Source organism: Glycine soja, chromosome 12 (assembly GCF_004193775.1).
Source record: "Glycine soja cultivar W05 chromosome 12, ASM419377v2, whole genome shotgun sequence".
Classification (NCBI taxonomy): domain Eukaryota; kingdom Viridiplantae; phylum Streptophyta; class Magnoliopsida; order Fabales; family Fabaceae; genus Glycine; species Glycine soja.
Genome location: NC_041013.1, coordinates 26,853,342 through 26,859,868, shown reverse-complemented (window position 1 = coordinate 26,859,868; position 6,527 = coordinate 26,853,342).

Here is a 6,527-nt window from a genome sequence, read left to right as displayed (position 1 = left end):
GACACAAAAAGAATTCAGGCGGTTAGTCCTTGGCGAATTCTTTTTGGCAAAGGGAGAAGAGAATGAAAAGACGAATAGCACAAGTTTTCAAGGTTTGGAAAACCAGAAAACTTCAGAAAGCTTTTGGTACAAAGAAGAAGAAGTTCAAAGAGATTCAAGGAGATTCAAGGCTTGTAAAGGATTGTATAAGATTGTAGTTAGAAAGATTGATTGAAAATGCAAAACAAAGCCTTGCTTTTATAGACTCTTCATGTCTGGTCAAGAAGGCCATTCAGAAGAGTTATAACTTTTAGAAAAACTTAAAAACCATTTGAAAAAGTCAAAACCTTTTTGAAGAGTTACATCTTTTGATTTTTCAGAAACAGTCACTGGTAATCGATTACCAAATAAGTGTAATCGATTACACAAAGCTTTTGAGTGAAACAATGTGACTCTTCATTTTTAAATTTGAATTTCAACGTTCAAGGACACTGGTAATCGATTACCAAAACATTGTAATCGATTACAGCCTTTTGAAAATATTTGGAACGTTGTAAATTCAGTTTGAAAACTTTTTCAAACTCATTTTGCTACTGGTAATCGATTACAACAATATGGTAATCGATTACCAGAGAGTAAAAACTCTTTGGTAAATGTTTTGTCAAAAACTCATGTGCTATTCAAAGTTTTGAAAAAAATTTTAATACTTATCTTGATTGAGTCTTTTCTTCATTCTTGAATCTTGAGTCTTGAATCTTGATCTTGATTCTTGAGATCTTGAATCTTGAATCTTGATTCTTGATTGTAGACTTTCTTCTTGAGTCTTGAATTCTTCTTGATTCTTGAACTCTTGACTTGTTCTTGATTCACATGAGTTGTTCTTTGATCTTTTGAGCTTTTTGTTCATCACCTTTGTCATCATCTTTTGTTGTCATCATTGTTATCATCAAAACACCTTTGAATCATTGTTGATTCATCATGAAGCTTTGCTTCCACAATCTCTCCCTTTTTGATGATGACAACTTCTGAAATCAAGAAACACACATACACTTTTTCCTAGTCGATCACTCTTATAAATGCTCCCCCTTTTTCTCTTAAAATTAAATTGTTTACTCATGTGAGTTCTTGATTTATCCCTATTTCTCTCCCCCTTTGGCATCAACAAAAAGCCAAAGTGCGTATCAAACTTAAAGTATGCAAATATATCTTAAACATTCATAAAAATATTAACCACAACATGAAGTAAAAACCATGAAGTAACAATCATAAACAGATTAACTTATAAAATCCACATAGCCAAATAACATACTTGTTTAACCAAACCATGCAAATAAGGAAATAATAAATTGTTCAAATACCATAGTAATATAGCCAAAATACAAGGCTAAAAATCAAAGTAGTAATAATATTAAAATATAATTCTAAGATGATGGAGGCGGCGGTGGTGGAAGATGAAAGCTTGACCGGATGTAAGATACATCTTCTTCAACCTTTGTCATCCTTGACTCCATTTCATTGAAGCGCATATCCACTTGCAATTCTAAAGTATCAAACCTTTCACCAACAAAGGTTTGAAGACCATCAAACCTTTCCATAATCTTCTAAAGAAGAGATGAATCTTCTCCCTCATGTCCTTCTTCACCAATATTTCTAGCACCCTTCTTTACCCATGATCCATCATGCTCCTTAATATAACCAAAGGATGCTATGACTGAAGCGCCTATAAGGAATGATCTCTTGATTGGAACATTAAGGTTCAGAATCAAGAGGGATGTTGAAATGTTGAAGGAAGAGGGTAACAAGGTGAGGATAAGGCAATGGGGCATTCAATCGCAATGCCTTATGCATGCGATATCTAACAAGATGTGCCCAATCAATTTGTAAACCTTTATGAAAGGCCCACATGAAAATGAGATCTTCTTTAGAAACCTGGGCAAGGTTTGAAGATCTAGGAAGCAAAATGCGAACTATAAGGTAATGGAGGATGCGGCTTTCAAAAGCCAATGAACCAGCAAGAAGCCTTCCGGTCATATCCGCTTGGTTGGTGCAAACCAACTGGCGGGCATCATGCACAAAGAAATCAAATTTCCATTCAGATACTATTGGAGGTGCATGAAGGATCCTTTGGTACCTATCGCAACCTACCCTTCTGCGGGAGCGTGACGCGAGACTCGATGGTGCGTCTTCCAAGGAAGGAAAACGCGCGAAGTCGCCACCAATGGTAGAAAGCAGGAATGCCTGCACTGAATGGAATGACTGAGCGAAGGGAGACACCTGACTTGCAATGCAACAGACCTATTATGCAAATTCTCTATCCTTTATATCCTCGTATTGAAAAGTATTTTATGATGATCCATTAGTCCTTCTAGTCCCCTAGCTGCACATTCATCCTATATAAGGATGACCGGGTATAGAAGAAGAAGTCCTTGCTTTATTAAAGATTAGATTGACTTCTTGTGCCACGCCTCCTCCTATTACTTGTTCGCCACTTCCGGCATTATCAAGGTCGCTTTTCCTATAGCCCTCGAGGAGTGAGTTTACCGAAAGGAAGAGTCATAGGATGTGTAGTAGTAGCATAAGAAAGCATGCCCAAAGAAGAATGCGGAAAGAAGGACTCTTTTTTACCGGTCGGAAGAAAGAAAGCAACTAAAAGCTTCACAGATGACCAGTCCATTTATCATCCCACCACTCACGCCAACGTAGGAGTTGGAGGGTAGACCCATGCATATGTTTAGCTCTTGGCTTCTATTCCCTATGTCAATAATCGCGAAAAAGAAGTTTACTACAGGAAAAACTACATTAAAAGCTCTCTATTCCGTCTAGTCTGATATTACGTAACCAGTCCATTTCGTATGTCTTTCGAAGCGAGGGGCCGGGTTTCCTTGTTTCCTTTCGGAGGACATGGTACATGCCCTGCAAGAAAATAGTCTTTATAATAATAATTATAATAATAAGAAGTCCTGTTCTCTCTCGGCAGCTACCATCGGATCATCGGAGTTGGGCAGTTACATCTTTCATTCAATAACCAGTGGTTGAAGGTTGATTCCCAACAAGAGCAACCTGTTCAATAAGATGGGAGCTAAAGGAAGACTCACATAGATTAAGTAACTTTTGAAGCTCGGAAGACTTATACTGTTTGCTGGGGGTGACCCAAGACGGTCACGTCCTTACTCAATAACCGAAGCTGACTAATCGACTCGATCTTTATCGTAATCGTATAAAGGCCTCGCGTCAGATATTGGTTGCGTTGATCGGCGGATTGCAACATCACATCTGGAACGACCGATCTATGAATCTATAGCTTTCCGTGTTGAAAGACGTCAAGAAAGCTTGAATAAGAATAGTTGATTCAATAGCTGCGGTTAGTCCTTTAGACTCTTCCTACTGTCAAGCTACTACAGGCTAACTCATAGCCATCTCTTTAGCATCCTAGCCCAAAGAATCCCATCATGGGTGAAAGCGCAATCCCAACTGTCTAATTTCGTGCTTAAAGGGGTTCGCAGTACTTGCTTTATGCCTTTCCTTCTGACTTTCCTGAGCGGGGAAGGTATATATTTAGTCAGGAGATGGACTTTCACTACCACTACTTAGCCCGAGTTAGATAGAGGATAGCAAATGGACGGACCGTGGGGTGGGCATGCCTCTACGATAGCCCAAAGAGAAAGTCAACCATTACCGACCGACTTAAAGGAAGTGAGGGAATCAAGCCAGTGAATTAGAGTTAATACTAGAGTAGCTCACCTCAGCCTGAAACTTCTAATAGATAGAGATGGAGTACGTAGTGAGAGTCAAGGTTGATTGATGAGTTCAGTGGACAGGACGATCGATGTGAGGCCTAGGCCAAGTCAGTACCACGTGTGTGTGCAGGAGCTAACGATCCGTGCCCCCTATTAGCTGATCGAGGGGAAATTTCATTCTCCTTTCTTCATGAGAAAAGGCACCACCCAGACAGGACGGAAGCTATAGTCATAACATCGCCGAAAACAACCATCGACTGGCAAGATACTGCCCGGGAGCAGAAAGAGTCAGGGGGTGAAGCCTACGCTAGCATGCCTACCGCCCCCACTCTCTACTATTGGTGGCTAATAGGCCCCTTCGCGTATCCTGTCTTTTGGTTGGCCAGTAAGGAGTAGTTTTGGCTTTAGACTAAGAGAACGAGCTAGACAGAAAAGGTAACACCAAAAGAAGGAAGGTCAAGAATGTACAAGAATCGGTTGCTATTGAATTCACTTATGCTTCTAGAAAAAGGAAAGTCTTTCGGCACGCGGAATGGAAACGTTTTTCTTTTCCTCATGAAACATAAAGTAGAAGGAAGATGACAATCGCAAGACACCAGTTCAACATACGATTGTCCTGTCCTGTAAAGAGAAGGCGTGACTTCTTTAGATAGAAAGAAAAATAGGGAATCGGCTGCATCAACTCTTTCAGGGTCGTCCAAAGAAAAATACGCTTATCAATAGTACGCAAAGCAAAGAAAGGGGTTCCCCCGGCACCATTAGATGGAATTTTCAGTAGATCAAGTGGGAGGGGAAAAACAAATATGTAAAGGATCCCAGCAGATGCGAGACAGATGTAAAAAGCATCTGTTTAGGGTCAGATTGGACTTTATCTTCTTGCCCTGCTTGCCACCACTCCGAAAGCCTGATTCGCAGCTCTCTAAATCATTCCGAAGTCTGTTAAGGGTCTAGCTCAGCTCTAAGCCTAGGATAGGACCTTGTCCAGGAACCAACTTCTTTCTATTTTAGTATAATTAGAACGGAGTCTCAGTAAACCGTGCTAAAGCCCACCCTCTAGCCCGTCAGGCTTTTCCCAGACTCATCTCGCCGGCGAAATTCTATTCTCTTACCTCCTATGAGCCCTAAGCAGACCAAGCTTCCTTAGCGTACTGAGCTACCAGAACAGAGACTAGCTACAATGGTATGAATTCTCCTTTCTAGAGTCATCGGCCAGCCATAAGGAATGAGAGGATACTTTTTATTTTGAAACCTTCATATCTTTCTGGAGACAGAGATCTTACTGCTACCTTCTCGAGTCTGACAGTCTAGTCTTCTAGGCTTTTAGCTTTTAGGATCCTTTTTCTCTCTGATCCTTCGTGCGTGATTTATTTTATTCCTATTTAGCTTTCTTTTAGTTGCCGTCCTTGGAACACTCCAACTGTGAGTTGGCAGCCCTTGGAGACTGGCAAGTAAGCTAAGCTATCCGTGCTGTTGTCGTAGGGCGTAGTGAGCTCGATCTACTGAATCACAGGCTGAGCCACGAGTTGTTGGTGGAGCTTCGCGGGGATCGTACGTCAGCCAAGGCCTTAGACCGGAGTCCCTGCAGGTTCTCAGCTTCTGTTCTTTCAGAACCTCCTCGGTGCCTCTTCCTGGCTACTCCACTCCCAGTCGGGATGGGTGCCACAGCTTGTACTGGCTAATTCTTTATATATAACCTATCTTTCCATTTGAAGGAGTCTATCCCACAGCTTAAGTCTGAAACACTACTATATCGGACGAAAAGTCTTTCCCGGCCTCACTGAGTGGATCTGGTGCCCACACTTTAGATAGTCCTTTTAGCTTTCTTGGAGGATGTGCCCAAGCTTCTTTTGCTAAAGCACATCTCCTGTCTGAACCCTTGACCGATTCGAAATGAACAAACCCACATTTTTGAAAGAGATGATCGAGTCTGCCATCCTAGGCGGTTCTCCCGTAGCGTCTCTGCCGGCAACTTTCTAAGGTTCAGGTTTGTCTGCCTATCCTAGGTGACCATCTTCGTCTACTACAACTAGGGGTGTGTGCCATAGAGTGTGGTACAGGTGTCACCAGTCCGGACAGATTTCTTTTTGATTTCGTCAACTCGGAACTCATAGCAACTCCTAGCTACAACTAGAACTCCTTAGCTACGAAAACTTTTTCACTCGGGCTACTTTTCTTATCGGGCAAGTTGCCACCCGTTTGTTCAATACCCGAACTCTAGTAAGTAGCTTAATCTGTCGAGAAGAACCATCCCTACCGGATCGGACATGGTTCCAGTCTTCTCCGCTTGAGAGGGAAAGACCTTTGCTCTATGTAACAAGAAATTGAATCTTCAATATCATCCCTGGTGTACAACTCCTCAAAGAAAGGCAGCCGGCTCGTAAACTCGCTCCTAGGTCTCTATAAAAGGGCAAAGAAGAAGAGAGAAAGAGTGTAATGGGGACAATCTAAGTAAGAAACTAGAGCTCTGGAAGATAAAGAAAGAACGAAAGGAAAATGGAGTCCAGTCCTGGCGCACAAGGAAGGAAAAGAAAAGGAGGGGTATCACACCGGTGTAAAGTAAAAGAAATTTCCTTAGACTCAGAGATTGCATTTGCTGGTCTTTAACTGGCTTTTATCACAGCCTTGATCACAGGGATGGGAAAAGAAAAGTACCGGCCGGGACCCCAAAAAAAGGGATCACCATCGGGACCGGTACCGCTACTAGATTACCCCTGTAAAGTAAACACTTTAAAACTAGCCAGCTGGATCTCAAACTGGAGAAATAGAACTCCCCATGGCTGGGAACTCACAATCGATAGAGAGGCTTGCCAC